This window comes from Bos indicus, chromosome 3, assembly GCF_029378745.1.
Source record: "Bos indicus isolate NIAB-ARS_2022 breed Sahiwal x Tharparkar chromosome 3, NIAB-ARS_B.indTharparkar_mat_pri_1.0, whole genome shotgun sequence".
Taxonomy (NCBI): Eukaryota; Metazoa; Chordata; class Mammalia; order Artiodactyla; family Bovidae; genus Bos; species Bos indicus.
Window position 1 is genome coordinate 69181475 of NC_091762.1, and position 17124 is coordinate 69198598.

Consider the following 17124-nt stretch of genomic DNA (forward strand, 5'->3'; position numbering starts at 1 on the left):
TGGGATTTTCTAGGCAAGAATACTGGAGTGGGCTGCTGCTTCCTTCTCCAGGGATCTTCCCAATCCAGCAATTAAACCTGAATGTCTCCTGCATTAGCAGGCAGATTCTTTACTGCTGAGCCACCTGGGAAGACACTATAATACATATATTATCTTATATTACTTACTAAATATTTCTTAATCCAAAAAGGAAGTCAAGACTACAAATAGAAACCATTTCAGAAATAACAAAAATGCATCAAATTAAAAATTACTATAGCCTAAGGATGAAGCACAAGCTGGAATCAAGATTGCCAGGAGAAATATTAATCACCTCAGATATGCAGATGACACCACCTTTACAGCCGAAAGTGAAGAACTAAAGAGCATCTTGATGAAATTGAGAGAGGAGAGTGAAAAAGTTGGCTTCAAGCTCAACATTCAGAAAACTAAGATCATGGCATCTGGTCCCATCACTTCATGGCAAATAGATGGGGAAACAGTGGAAACAGTGGCTGACTTTATTTTGGGGGGCTCCAAAAATCACTGCAGATGGTGATTGCAGCCATGAAATTAAAAGACACTTACTCTGTGGAAGGAAAGTTATGGCCAACCTAGACAGCACGTTAAAAACCAGTCCAGGTTCAATGCAGGATACAGGATGCTTGGGGCTGGTGCACTGGGATGACCCAGAGGGATGGTACGGGGAGGGAGGAGGGAGGGGGTGTTCAAGATGGGGAACACGTGTACACCTGTGGCAGATGCATGTTGATGTATGGCAAAAACCAATACAATATTGTAAAGTAATTAGCCTCCAATTAAAATAAATAAATTTAAATTAAAAAAAAAAAAAGCAGAGACATTACTTTGCCAACAAAGGTCCGTCTAGTCAAGGCTATGGTTTTTCCAGTAGTCATGTATGGATGTGAGAGTTGGACTATAAAGAAAGCTGCATGCAGAATTGATGCTTTTGAACTGTGGTGTTGGAGAAGAAGCTTGAGAGTCCCTTGGACTGCAAGGAGATCCAACCAGACCATCCTAAAGGAAATCAGTCCTGGGTGTTTATTGGAAGGACTGATGTTGAAGCTGAAACTCCAATATTTTGGCCACCTGATGTGAAGAGCTGAGTCATTGGAAAAGACCCTGATGCTGGGAAAGATTGAGAGCAGGAGGAGAAGGGGACGACAGAGGATGAGATGGTGGGATGGCATCACCAACTCAGTGGACATGTGTTTGGGTAAACTCCAGAGTTGGTGATGGACAGGGAGGCCTGGCGTGCTGCAGTTCATGGGGTCGCAAAGAGTTGGACACAACTAAGCGACTGAACTAACTAACTAAAGTGATACTTCATAAAAAAGTATAACTTTGAATATTTTTAATAAAATGAACTAAAGAGATTACAAAGAAGATAAAAATTAACAGGAAGCTCTTTAAAAATGAAAAAAAAAGGAACGATATTAATGAATGCAGAAATTAAAAGATTAGTGAAGGAAAACATTAGGACTTTGTCTATGCATCATCTATACTGGTGGTTTTTTAGTTTCCTTTTTCTGCCTCTGGGCATTTTCATAAGTTGTTTCCTCAAACTGCAATAATACCTGTCTCTTCTTTTCATCTAAATAACACTTATTAAATCTTATGGATCTCAGTTTATTTCTTCAGAGAGGTCTCTTTGACACGTATGTGGGTTAAATCCTTCTTGTATATGCATCCATGGCTCAGACAGTAAAGAATCTGCCTGCAATGCAGCAGACCTGGGTTAGATCCCTGGGTTTGGGATGATCCCCTGGAGAAGGAAATGGCAACTCGCTCCAGTATTCCTGCCTGGAGAATTCTGTGGACAGAGGAGCCTGGCCAGCTATAGTCCATGGAGTCACAAAGAGTCGCACATGACTGAGTGACTGATACTTTCACTTTCATATGCATCCACACTCCCTAATTTCTTATTACACACTATTTGTTCATTGCTAGATTATAAGCATCACAGAGGCATGGACCATATCCAACCATCTCAACACTGAATCTCTAGTGCCACATATAGTGATCTTCATATAATGAGAGCTTGAACATTTGTGTTAAATGAATGCATAAGTAAATAAGTGAATTAAAGAAGTCTTGGGAGAAAATACAATCAAATATACAATTTTCCAAAAATTTTAATTCATGAAAAAAAAGAACCACAAATACACAAAGTTAAGAATGGGAAAAGGAAAGAACAGATATTAAGGAGATCTTAAAGCGTCAAGGAGACATCTCTGAAGAAATGTTTTAACTGAGACCTCTAAAGATTTGGTAAGTGTTATTTAGGTGAAAAGAAGAGGCGGTTTGAGGAAACTGTTTATGATAGTACCCTGAGGCAGAAAAAGGAACAACAACAACAAAAAAAAGATTACTGTGGATAAAAAAGTCCTCTTTGGTGTACTACAGACATTTCCCTTAAACTCAATAGCAAAGCAAGAAAGCCCATTAGGAACAGTTATTAAACACTGACTAAAAATGTCTACCCAGTACAATAAATAAGAAACCAAAATATGATATATAGCTATTGTACACAAAGGGTCAAAAATATTTTTATTTTCAAATGGTGCTGCTGCTGCTGCTAAGTTGCTGCTAAGTCACTTCAGTCGTGTCCGACTCTGTGCGACCCCAAAGATGGCAGCCCACAGGCTCTGCCATCCCTGGGATTCTCCAGGCAAGAACACTGGAGTGGGTTGCCATTGCCTTCTCCATTTTCAAATGATACTCATATCCAATTAAAAAATAGAAGAGGTGCTCGCTTCGGCAGCACATATACTAAAATTGGAACGATACAGAGAAGATTAGCATGGCCTCTGCGCAAGGATGACACGCAAATTCGTGAAGCATTCCATATTTTTATACACTAATAATGAGAAAACAGAAAGAGAAATTAAGGAAAAAATTCCATTCACCATTGCAATGGAAAGAATAAAATACTTAGGAATATATCTACCTAAAGAAACTAAAGACCTATATATAGAAAACTATAAAACACTGGTGAAAGAAATCAAAGAGGACACTAATAGATGGAGAAATATACCATGTTCATGGATTGGAAGAATCAATATAGTGAAAATGAGTATACTACCCAAAGCAATTTATAGATTCAATGCAATCCCTATAAGCTATCAACGGTATTCTTCACAGAGCTAGAACAAATAATTTCACAATTTGTATGGAAATACAAAAAAACTCAAATAGCCAAAGCTATCTTGAGAAAGAAGAATGGAACTGGAGGAATCAACCTACCTGACTTCAGGCTCTACTACAAAGCCACAGTCATCAAGACAGTATGGTACTGGCACAAAGACAGAAATATAGGTCAATGGAACAAAAAAGAAAGCCCAGAGATAAATCCACACACATATGGACACCTTATCTTTGACAAAGGAGGCAAGAATATATCATGGATTAAAGACAATCTCTTTAACAAGTGGTGCTGGGAAAACTGGTCAACCACTTGTAAAAGAATGAAACTAGACCACTTTCTAACACCATACACAAAAATAAACTCAAAATGGATTAAAGACGTAAACGTAAGACCAGAAACTGTAAAACTCCTAGAGGAGAACATAGGCAAAACACTCTCCTACACACATCACAGCAGGATCTTCTATGACCCACCTCCCAGAATATTGGAAATAAAAGCAAAAATAAACAAATGGGACCTAATTAAACTTAAAAGCTTCTGCACAACAAAGGAAACTATAAGCAAGGTGAAAAGACAGCCTTCAGAATGGAAGAAAATAATAGCAAATGAAGCAACTGACAAACAACTAATCTCAAAAATATACAAGCAACTCCTACAGCTCAATTCCAGAAAAATAAATGACCCAATCAAAAAATGGGCCAAAGAACTAAATAGACATTTCTCCAAAGAAGACATACAGATGGCTAACAAACATGAAAAGATGCTCAACATCACTCATTATCAGAGAAATGCAAATCAAAACCACTATGAGGTACTATTTCACACCAGTCAGAATGGCTGCGATCCAAAAGTCTACAAGCAATAAATGCTGGAGAGGGTGTGGAGAAAAGGGAACCCTCTTACACTGTTGGTGGGAATGCAAACTAGTACAGCCACTATGGATAACAGTGTGGAGATTCCTTAAAAAACTGGAAATAGAACTGCCTTATGATCCAGCAACCCCACTGCTGGGCATACATACTGAGGAAACCAGAATTGAAAGAGACACGTGTACCCCGATGTTCATCCCAGCACTGTTTATAATAGCCAGGACATGGAAGCAACCTAGATGTCCATCAGCAGATGAATGGATAAGAAAGCTGTGGTACATATACACAACGGAGTATTACTCAGCCATTAGAAAGAATACATTTGAATCAGTTCTAATGAGGTGGATGAAACTGGAGCCTATTATACAGAGTGAAGTAAGCCAGAAAGAAAAACCAATACAGTATACTACTGCATATATATGGAATTTAGAAAGATGTTAACAATAACCCTGTATACAAGACAGCAAAAGAGACACTGATGTATAGAACAGTCTTTTGGACTCTGTGGGAGAGGGAGAGGGTGGGATGATTTGGGAGAATGGCAATGAAATACGTATAATATCACATATGGAACAAGTCGCCAGTCCAGGTTCGATACACGATACTGGATGCTTGGGGCTGGTGCACTGGGACGACCCAGAGGGATGGTATGGGGAGGGAGGAGGGAGGGGGGTTCAAGATGGGGAACACGTGTACACCTGTGGCAGATTCATGTTGATGTATGGCAAAAACCAATACAATATTGTAAAGTTTAAAAATAAAATAAAAAAAAGAAACAAAAAAAATAGAGAAGAAATGTAAAAAGAAAAGATTAAAACTAATATGAGAGTTTGTAAGACATCTGGTTTCAAAAATATGCACATGGTTTCATGTCAGTCTCATCTTACTGACAGTGATGCTATTAGCCAGGATTGCTTGGGGCATGGTAGTACTTGCAGTAGCCCCGGCCTGGCACCGCCCCCCACCCCCCGCCCCCGCCCTGCAACACTTTTCCCCCACCAGAGCCAATGCTGTGCCTAGACCTGCCTTGTGGTTCTCATTATAACTGTAAGATATACCTCAGCAACAGCAATCAAGGACCTTTGAAAAGACAAGGTTTATTACTCACAGTTCTTGGAGAGTACACGGCACATACCTGAGGATCCACACAAGGAATCTGTGGGTAGAAAGAGAGGGAGAAAGTTTCCATCTGGGATTCTGCCTTTATTGGGGTTGAGGATGAGTTCTCTAGTGGTTTATGAGTTGACTTTTCATAAGATTTATAACATAAGAGCAGGAATTAGGGTTCAGAAAGGGAAAAGTGGTGACATTATTTTGCTAGCAGCTGTGTCATACAGCTGACAGTAAGTTGATTCGAGATGGATGCCTTTGAAATGGATACCACAACAATAAAAAGTTTAATGTCAGGTGGTTACATTACAAAAAAAAAAAACCCTTATTTTCAGGCACTTATACTACACATATATAGTAAAATACAATATTTAAGAAGATATATATCTGGGGACTTCCCTGGTGGTAGAGTGGATAAGGGTTCACCTGCCAAGGCAGGGCATGTGGGTTTGATCCCTGATGTGGGAAGATTCCACATGCTGCAGGGCAGCTAAGCCCATGCACCCTAATGACTGAGCCCTAGAGCCTGTGAGCTGCAACTACTGAAGCCAGTGCACCTAGAGCCTGTGCTGTGCAACAAGAGAGGCCATCACAATGAGAACATCACCGCATTACAATGAAGAGTAGCCTCTACTCAAGGCAACTAGAGAAAGTCCACAAGCAGTGAGACTCAGTCCACAAGACTCAGTGCAACCAAAAATAACAAAAAATGTTTTAAAAAAAGAAGATATGTAAATGCTTATGAGTACCTCTGAGTGGTAGAACTACAAATGATTTTCCTTTCCTTTATACCTTTCCTTTGATAGAAACTAATATTATAATCAAGTTATAAATGTATAAAATAATTATAAATGTACCTGCTTGCCAAAAAGAGCCTATATAATTATATTGATAAATGTCAGTTATTATACAGTGTAAAATAGCCTCAAGTTTCAATATAATTGTGTTTTCCTCCAAAATGAACAATCCCTCTCTCCAATAATTGGAAACATACTTACTTCATCTCTAACTATATAAGCAGAACCTTACAGTGGCACTTGCCTGGCTTTACCTTCTATCCCTTAATTTAATTTTCAATTCGGAGAAACACATCAATCATGAGAGTTACCTGAGCAAAAAGCAAATAACCAAGTTTAAGTCAATAGCCTTAGCACTATGTATAATAAGTTAGGGGTCTTCCACTATTTTAAAGTACACTTCAGCTTTGCAAATGGCTCTCTTTTCCTTCTTTGATACTCAAAGACCTTTTTTCACTTCATATTTGTATTTTGCATTGATCAGACTATCAAAAGTCAACAAGAAAGAGAGAAAAGAAAGAGAGACAGAGGAATAAAAGGAGGAATAAAAAGAAAGATATTTATTAACTTAATATCAAAAGAATGATGATACCTTAAAGAATTAAAATTTAAACTACACATTTCCTTTGACTTACTGAAGTTTAAATTCTTCTGTATGATGCATGCTCAAACTGAAGATTCATATATTAAGATAGAATAGAGAGGCAAAATAATAATTCAAATAGAGGGATAACAGTCTTAAAGACATTTTAACACTTAAAATCAATTGTTACTAACACAGGAACCCAGAGGCTATAAAAAAATGTTCTGATCCCCAAAGTAATTCTTAGCAACTGCCAATATTTCCAAGTTATTCAGCTTTATGGCAAAAAACTGTACTTGGATATTGTCTAAGCTTGTTACAGACAGACCTTTATTAAATTATTAATAAGTATCATATCCTTTTCTTTTTAGAGAATTGAAGGGAAAAGGACAATATAAGAAATATTCACTGAAAAGTTTGGGGATTTTTACAAAACTCTAGCCAAAAACATTGTTCATTATATTTTAAAAGGGTATTATGACATATGAATTATACCTCAATTTTAAAAAACCATAATATTTTTTAAGCATTATGCTCATTATGCTATTTAGTGTCTGTTAACAAAAGGAGCCACATAACAGTGGCTTAACAAAAGATCTGGAAACTTTAATTCCTAATAATCTAAGACTGTAGAAATAACAGTAACATAACCTAGAGAATGGATCATTAATTTGTCCCTTAGATTTTTCTCTTTTAAACATCAGCTCTCAACTGACAACTGGTTAAATGCTAGATCCCAATAATCTCATGTTTGAATTCTCTAAAATGCTAATTTATTAATAAATGCTTGATATAAATCACAGAAATAAGGGGGTGACTTGAGCAAGATGGTAAACTAGGAAGTTTCAAGACTTTCCTTCCCACACTGACAAAGAATTAACAATACATGGATCAATTCCTTTTACAAGAAAACAAACAAACAAAAAAAAAACAGTTAAGAGGCTCCTGCACCAGAGGAAAGCTTGAAAACAGTTGTATCAAATCCAATAAGAAAATTCTTGGCACCCACTCTCCAGAGCCCCTCTGCCCTAGGCACAGCAAGATCAGGAGGAAATTCCCAACCCCCACCTTTTCTAGGGGAGGGAAAAAGTTGGAGGCTGTGTCCAGCATTCTGACTTTTCAGGGGCTGCCCAAAAGATGGTTTCTGTCTGGTCTGTCTCATAGGGCACACTTCCAATCTCATTCTATGAGGTCTACCTTACCCTGACACCAAAGCCAAACAAAGACAAGAAATAAGACTACAGGCCAGTATCTCTGATGAATATAGATGTAAAAATCCTCAGCAAAACACTATCAAACTGAGTCCATAGCACACTGAAAGGATTATACACCATGACCAAGTGGGACTTATCCCTGGGATAGAAGGATGTTTCAACATTAAAAAATATATATATATGATTTACCACATAAATAGAACAAAGTACAAAAAGTCACATGGTCATATTTGACAAAATTTAACACCTTTCATGATAAAAACATTCAACAAACTGGAAATTAAAAAATTAATACAACATCATAAAAATTCTATATGACAAACCCATAGTTAAGATCATAGTTAATGGTACAAAACTGAAAGCTTTTCCTCTAAAATCAGGAACAAGGCAAAAATGCTTGTTTACAATTACTATTCAACATAGTGCTATGTAGTCCTAGCTAGAGCAATTAGGAGAGGAAAAGAAAAGGCATCATAATTATAAAAGAAGTAAAATTATCTCTGCTTACAGAAAACATAATCTTATATATAGAAAACCCTAAAAGATTCCATTAAAAAAGTTATAAATAATAAAGTCAGTAAAGCTGATGGATACAAAATCAATATACAAAAATCAACAGTATTTTCATATATTAACAGTAAAAAATCTGAAAAGGAAATTAAGAAAACAATCTCATTTAAATATATCATTAAAAAGAATAAAATACTTAGGAATTAATTTAATCAAGAAGGTGAAAGACGTGTACACTGAAAACTATAAAACGCTGCTGAAAGAAATTTAAAATGACACAAATAAATGGAAAGACATCTTATGTTCATGGATTGGAAGACCTAATATTGTTAAAATGTCCATACCAACAGAAGCAATCTACTGCTTCAGTGCAATCCCTTATCAAATGCCAGTTCTGGACTTCCCTGGTGGTCCAGTGGTTAAGAATCTATCTGCTAATGTGGGGGACATGGGTTCAATCCCTGGTTTAGGAAGATCCCACATGCCACAGGGCAATGAAGCCCATGCACCACAACCACTGAGCCTGAGTACCACAACTACGGAAGCCCACTTGCCCTAGAGTCTGTGCTCCACAACAAGAAAAGCCACCAAGACGAGAAGCCCACGCACTGCAACTAGAAAGTGGCCCCCACTCAGTGCAGCATGCAGCAACGAAGACAGCACAGCCAAAAAACTAAATAAAACAGAAGTTACTATCTTACTATATCAAAATAACAATATAATATATATATAACAAAATAAAATGAAGACATAGCACAGCCAAAAAACTAAATAAAACAAAAGTTACTATCTTACTATATCAAAATAACAATATATAATATATATATATATAACAAAATAAAATGAAGACATAGCACAGCCAAAAATAAATAAATGAGTTACTATCTATCTATCTATCTATCTATATATATATATATATGGGCTTCCCTGGTGACTCAGACAGTAAAGAATCTGCCTATTTCGATTTCTGGGTCAGGAAGAGCCCCTGGAGAAGGGAAAGGCTACCCACTCCAGTATTCTTGCCTCAAGAATTCCATGGACAGAGGACCCAGGTGGGCTACAGTCCTTGGGATCACAAAGAGTTGGACATGACTGAGACTCATACACATACATACTATACATTATACACATGATGGAATATTATTCAGTCATAAAAAGAATGAAATGTTTCCATTTGCCACAGTGTGGATGAACCTAGAGGGTATTAGTCTAAGTGAAATAAGTCAGGAAGAAAAAGACATACTGTATGATTTCACTTACATGTGGATTCTAAAAAAACAAAACAAATGAACATAACAAAACAGAAAGAGTTACAGATACAGAACAGATTGTTGCCAGCAGGGGAAAAGGAAAGAAATAGGAAAGGGAGATTAAGAGGTACAAACTTCTAGTTGCAAAATAAATGAGTCATGGGTATGAAATATACAGTATGGGGAATATAATCAATAACTATGTCGTATGTGTTAATGGTAACAGATCAAAACTAGATTTATTGTGGTGATCATTTTGAAACATATTGAAATACTGAATCACTATTTTGTGTAACGAGCTAGCATAGTGTTGTGGGTCAATTATACTTCAAAAACAAACTAGAAAAAAAGAGCAGATTTGTAGTTGCTAGAGGCAGCAGGCAGGAGAAGAAGGAATTGGATGAAGGCAGTTAAAAGGTACAAACTTTCAGTTGTAAGATAAATAAGTAAGAACAAACTTTCAGTTGTAAGATAAATCAATTCAGTTCAGTTCAGTCGCTCAGTCATGTCCAACTCTTTGCAAGCCCATGAACCGCAGCATGCCAGGCCTCCCTGTCCATCACCAACTCCTGGAGTCCACCCAAACCCATGTCCATTGTGTCGGTGATGCCATCCAACTATCTCATCCTCTGTTGTCCCCTTCTCCTCCTGCCCTCAATCTTTCCCAGCCAATGAGTCAGGTTGTCGCATCAGGTGGCAAAAAATATTGGAGTTTCAGCTTCAACATCAGTTCTTCCAGTGAACACCCAGGACTGACCTCCTTTAGGATGGACTGGTTGGATCTCCTTGCAGTCCAAGGGACTCTCAAGAGCCTTCTCCAACACCACAGTCCAAAAGCATCAATTCTTCAGCACTCAGCTTTCTTTATAGTCCAACTCTCACATCCATACATGACCACTGACTCACATCCTTGACTAGACAGACCTTTGTTGACAAAGTAATGTCTCTGCTTTTTAATATGCTGTCTACGTTGGCCATAACTTTCCTTCCAAGGAGTAAGCGTCTTTTAATTTCATGGTTGCAGTCACCATCTGCAGTAATTTTGGAGCCCCCAAAAATAAAGTCAGCCACTGTAACCACTGTTTCCGCATCTATTTGCCATGAAGTGACAGGACCAGATGCCATGATCTTAGTTTTCTGAATGTTGAACTTTAAGCCAACTTATTCACTCTCTACTTTCACTTTCATCAAGAGGCTCTTTAGTTCTTCATTTTCTGCCATAAGGGTAGTGTCATCTGCATATCTGAGGTGATTGATATTTCTCCCGGCAATCTTGATTCCAGCTTGTGCTTCTTCCAACCCAGCGTTTCTCATGATGTACTCTGCATATAAGTTAAATAAGCAGGGTGACAATATACAGCCTTGACGTACTCCTTTTCCTCTTTGGAACCAGTCTGTTTTTCCATGTCCAGTTCTAACTGTTGCTTCCTGACCTGCATACAGGTTTCTTAAGAGGCAGGTCAGGTAGTCTAGTATTCCCATCTGTTTCAGAATTTTCCACAGTTTGTTGTGATCCACACAGTCAAAGGCTTTGGCATAGTCAGTAAGATAAATAAGTTCTGGGAAAACAAACAAACTTAAAAAGACACAGAAGTGGCAGAGGTGACATTCCATTGCAGAAGGGGAAGTTAAGACCCTTACTTATAGTCTTAGGAATATAAGCTCATGTGATTTCCACCCAAAATTGTAAAGTCTGGAGGTTAGTGTACTTTTGATTTTAATGTACTATTTAATATGCTAATTAGATTAGATATGTTCCTCTGAAAGAGCCTTGCATAGCTGAACAGAAGAATGACAGGTAAGAATCTGGTGGTAGGACACTGGCTTGATCCTTGGTTTGGGGATCAGACAGTGAAGAATCTGCCTACAAAGCAGAAGACCTGGATTCATGCCCTTTCACTGCAGGGGGCACCTATGACTTACCTGTAGAACTTATTTCTCGTGAAACTGTTTAGCAGGCCAAGTCTGTCCTTGGCACCTCTCCTTAGTCACCTCTCAGCTATCCAGTACTGTTGTGTCACATTCTCTGTACTTTGCCAATTCTTAATCTATAGTTCTAAGATTTTCTAGATAAGCTTCCCAAGTAACAAAATATAGTGGCCTTGAGCCCAGCCAGATTAAAGGCTTCAGTTCAGTTCAGTTCAGTCCCTCAGTCATGTCCGACTCTTTGTGACCCCATGTATCGCAGCACGCCAGACCTCCCTGTCCATCACCAACTCCCAGAGTTCACCCAGACTCACGTCCATCGAGTCAGTAATGTCATCCAACCATCTCATCCTCTGTCGTCCCCTTCTCCTCCTGCCCCCAATCCCTCCCAGCATCAGAGTCTTTTCCAATGAGTCAACTCTTCGCATGAGGTGGCCAAAGTACTGGAGTTTCAGCTTTAGCATCATTCCTTCCAAAGAAATCCCAGGGCTGATCTCCTTCAGAATGGACTGGTTGGATCTCCTTAGCATCTAATAAAAATGTGTTTATTTAAAGGATTAATGAGTGAGAACAGTTTCAAGTCCAAGCTTTCTAGATAACATCTAGCCCTGAAGTGCACAAATCGAAAGGAAAAACAGAGTAGGAGTTTTAGGTAGCGTTTGAGACCTATGAGCTTTTGGCCTACTCACAACACAGAGAGGTCAACTTGCAATCTAAATCTAGGGTACTATGAAAAACAGTAAGATATTTATTTGAAACTCACAATTTTTCAATCATTAGTGCATAACATATGGAACATTTTCCTTTAAATCGGGACATTTATAAAAGCTGCTGAACATATTTTCAGTGTCATTGACTTCTAATGATTCTATTGAGGGGTTTTCCATGAAAATGAGAACACATAAGCTATACTCTGGCACAGATGTTATACTCAAGTCTGAAGGCAGCCGAGCACAGAGGCAAAGGATATGGACTGTGGACTCATTTTTGGTTCAAATCATTGCTACTCAGTAACTACATGACTCTGGCAAGTAGCTTAACCACTCTAAATCAAAGGTTCCTCTACCATAAAATAGAGATTAAATAATAGAGAACTAGGAAGATTAAATGGGAAAATGCATGTAAAGCACTTGTATAGTCTAAGTACATAAGAACTCAATAAATACTATTTATTAATATTACTATTAATCAGCAGATTGTGCACTGAACCTGTTTTTTATGTTTACCATTAATAGTGGCTATAATTAAACATCTTTTTAAACTAATGCAGCATCAATTTTGACTTAATATGTCTGGTTATTATATTCAAAATGAAAATGATTTTCCTACTTTTTTATTATAAAAAACATAATGAGACATTCAAACCATAAACAAAATTATAAAGGAAAAAATCACTCAAAATTTATACATGCAGAGATATACATTATTCCTTCCTTAGTCACTAAGTTGTGCACAACTCTTTTGTGACCCCATAGACTGTAGCTTGCCAGGCTCCTCTGTTCATGGAATTCTCCAGGCAAGAATACTGGTGGGTAGCCATTCCCTTCTCCAGGGAATCTTCCTGACCCATTACTCCTTTAATAATAACACTTTTTACAAAGCAGGATTAATCTACCAACTGTTTATTGATATTTTTGAGATATAACTGCAGAGCTCTTGTTTCTTGACTTTTGTTCATGAATCAGCCATGAAAATGGAAAGGAAGTTCTCTTTTTTGGAGAAGCAGGAGAAAGAAGAAGTGAAGCCTCTATTCCCATTCTGAAAGTGAAAAATTATTAGTGGCTCAGTCATGTTCGACTCTTTGCCACCCCATGGACTGTAACCTGCCAGGCTCCTCTATCCTAGGGATTTTCCAGGTGAATAGGTAGCCATTCCCTTCTTCAGGAGATCTTCCTGACCCAGGGATCGAATCCATGTCTCCTGCATTGCAGGCAGATTCTTTACCATCTGAGTCACCAGGGAAGCCCATTCCCACCCTGCATGGGTTCAAACTCCAGATTTACTACATACTAGACATAACACTGGAGAAGGCAATGGCACCCCACTCCAGTACTCTTGCCTGGAAAATCCCACGGACAGAGGAGCCTGGTAGGCTACAGTCCATGGGATCGCTGAGAGTCAGACACAACTGAGCAACTTCACTTTCACTTTTCACTTTCATGCATTGGAGAAGGAAATGGCCACCCACTCCAGTGTTCTTGCCTGGAGAATCCCAGGGACGGGGGAGCCTGGTGGGCTGCAGTCTATGGGGTCGCACAGAGTCGGACACGACTGAAGTGACTTAGCAGCAGCAGACATAACATTGTGGGTTAAGTCACTTAAGCGGTACATCTCAGCTTCCTTATCTGTGAAATGCAGTTACTGGAAGGATTAAAGGGATTAATATAGACAGTATTTAAAATAGTACCTAATACATATTAAAAGAATATAAAAGTTAACTATTATATATGGTCCTACAAAGGTACCTGAGATATATTGTTATATAAATAAAAATCAGCTCATAGAACCAGTTATACATAATATTTCCCATATAAAAAGAACAAAGTATATAATAATACATCTATTTATATACATAAGCATAAAAATATTTAAACAGCTCCATATAAAGCTAATATGTTTATCTTGAGGGACTTTCACAGGCTCTATAATGTTTTAATTTTTAGTTAATACAATCTTTATCTGTAGTATTACTAAGAAATCAAAATAGTTCAGTTAAAAATGTATTTTTTGAAGTAGGAAAAAGAAGAAAAAGAAAGTAGAGGAAAACAAAAAAAAATCTTGGTTTTTGGAAAGATGATAATAGTTATTAGGTTTTTATGCTAAAGAGAGTTTGGATTTTACAAAATACAATATTAGTGGAAGTATATTATAATAGTAAGCATAAAGTTATAATTTCCTTCACTAAAGAGACATCATTCATATTATGTAAAGAAAAATAAGCAAAACAAAACAAAACAAAAAAAACTTAAGTACCCTTAAAATTGTTAAAAATACATCCAAGGTTGATAAATTTAACAGAAAGGTGGCTGAAGCATTAACTACTAAATAATGACAAAACAATCTTAACATATTTTTGCTTTACTGAGACAAGGATGCCAAAATAAGCCTGAAGTATTTTTAATGTTCCCCACTGTATATATTCTACATAATATATAGAGGAATGATCTCTATAAAACTTATAATTCTAAAACAAAGTTTCCAAATTCTGTTTAAAATTGTATGACATCTTTTCTCTCTGAGAATACAGTACCTATTGGCAGATCTCTTAACCTATTTTAACCTTCAGTTCAGTTCAGTTCAGTCGCTCAGTCGTGTCTCTTTGCGACCCCATGAATTGCAGCACGCCAGGCCTCCCTGTCCATCACCAACTCTGGGAATTCACTCAGACTCACGTCCATCGAGTTGGTGATGCCATCCAGCCATCTCATCCTGTCATCCCCTTCTCCTCCTGCCCCCAATCCCTCCCAGCATCAGAGTCTTTTCCAATGAGTCAACACTTCGCATGAGGTGGCCAAAGTACTGGAGTTTCAGCTTTAGCATCATTCCTTCCAAAGAAATCCCAGGGCTGATCTCCTTTAGAATGGACTGGTTGGATCTCCTTGCAGTCCAAGGGACTCTCAAGAGTCTTCTCCAACACCACAGTTCAAAAGCATCAATTCTTCGGCACTCAGCTTTCTTCACAGTCCAACTCTTACATCCATACATGACTACTAGAAAAACAATAGCCTTGACTAGATGGACCTTTGTTGGCAAAGTAATGTCTCTGCTTTTGAATATGCTATCTAGGTTGGTCATAACTTTCCTTCCAAGGAGTAAGCATATTTTAATTTTATGGCTGCAATCATCATCTGCAGTGATTTTGGATCCCCCAAAAATAAAGTCTGACACTGCTTCCACTGTTTCCCCATCTATTTCCCATGAAGTGATGGGACCAGATGCCATGATCTTCGTTTTCTGAATATTGAGCTTTAAGCCAACTTTTTCATTCTCATTCACTTTCATCAAGAGGCTTTTTAGTTCCTCTTCACTTTCTGCCATAAGGGTGGTGTCATCTACATATCTGAGGTGATTGATATTTCTCCCAGCAATCTTGATTCCAGCTTGTGCTTCCTCCAGCCCAGCATTTCTCATGATGTACTCTGCATTTAAGTTAAATAAGCAGGGTGATAATATACAGCCTTGACGTACTCCTTTTCCTATTTGGAAGCAGTCTGTTGTTCCATGTCCAGTTCTAACTGTTGCTTCCTGACCTTCACATAGGTTTCTCAAGAGGCAGGTCAGATGGTCTGGTATTGCCACCTCTTTCAGAATTTTCCACAGTTTATTGTGATCCACACAGTCAAAGGCTTTGGCATAGTCAATAAAGCAGAAATACATGCTTTTCTGGAACTCTCTTGCTTTTCCCATGATCCAGCAAATGTTGGCAATTTGATCTCTGGTTCCTCTGCCTTTTCTAAAACCAGCTTGAACAAGCTAAAGTTGAACGGTTCTATGAAGACCTGCAAGACCTTTTAGATCTAACACCCAAAAAAGATGTCCTTTTCATTATAGGGGACTGGAATGCAAATTTAGGAAGTCAGGAAACACCTGGAGTAACATGCAAGTTTGGCCTTCGAATACGCAATGAAGCAGAGCAAAGGCTAATAGAGTTTTGCCAAGAAAATGCACTGGTCATAGCAAACACCATCTTCCAACAACACAAGAGAAGACTCTACACATGGACATCACCAGATGGTCAACACCGAAATCAGATTGATTATATTCTTTGCAGCCAAAGATGGAGAAGCTCTATACAGTCAGCAAAAACAAGACAGGGAGCTGACTGTGGCTCAGATCATGAACTCCTTATTGCCAAATTCAGACTTAAATTGAAGAAAGTATGGAAAACCACTAAACCATTCAGGTATGACCTAAATCAAATCCCTTATGATTATACAGTACAAATGAGAAATAGATTTAAGGGCCTAGATCTGATAGAGTGTCTGATGAACTATGGACGGAGGTTTGTGGCATTGTACAGGAGACAGGGATCAAGACCATACCCCAAAAAAAGAAATGAAAAAAAGCAAAATGGCTGTCTGGGGAGGCCTTACAAATAGCTGTGAAAAGAAGAGAAGCGAAAAGCAAAGGAGAAAAGGAAAGATATAAGCATCTGAATGCAGAGTTCCAAAGAATAGCAAGGAGAGATAAGAAAGCCTTCCTCAGTGATCAATGCAAAGAAATAGAGGAAAACAACAGAATGGGAAAGACTAGAGATCTCTTCAAGAAAATAAGAGATACCAAGGGAACATTTCATGCAAAGATGGGCTTGGTAAAGGACAGAAATGGTATGGACCTAACAGAAGCAGAAGATATTAAGAAGAGGCGGCAAGAATACACAGAAAAACTGTACAAAAAAGATCTTCACAACCAAGATAATCACGATGGTGTGATCACTCACCTAGAACCAGACATCCTGGAATGTGAAGTCAAGTGGGCCTTAGAAAGCATCACTATGAACAAAGCTAGTGGAGGTGATGGAATTCCAGTTGAGCTGTTTCAAATTCTGAAAGATGATGCTGTGAAAGTGCTGCACTCAATATGCCAGCAAATTTGGAAAACTCAGCAGTGGCCACAGGACTGGAAAAGGTCAGTTTTCATTCCAATCCCAAAGAAAGGCAATGCCAAAGAATGCTCAGACTACCGCACAATTTTAGCCTTAGTTTCCTCAATTATAA

At 38.1% G+C, this 17124-nt stretch overlaps 1 non-coding gene across 1 annotated transcript; it reads left to right on the forward strand.

Moving 5' to 3' along the window:
- The first annotated feature begins 2748 nt into the window (after positions 1–2748).
- LOC139182441 (U6 spliceosomal RNA) lies at positions 2749–2855 on the forward strand. The gene has a single exon (XR_011566097.1). It is a non-coding gene; the product is annotated as a U6 spliceosomal RNA (small nuclear RNA).
- Positions 2856–17124: the final 14269 nt, after the last annotated feature.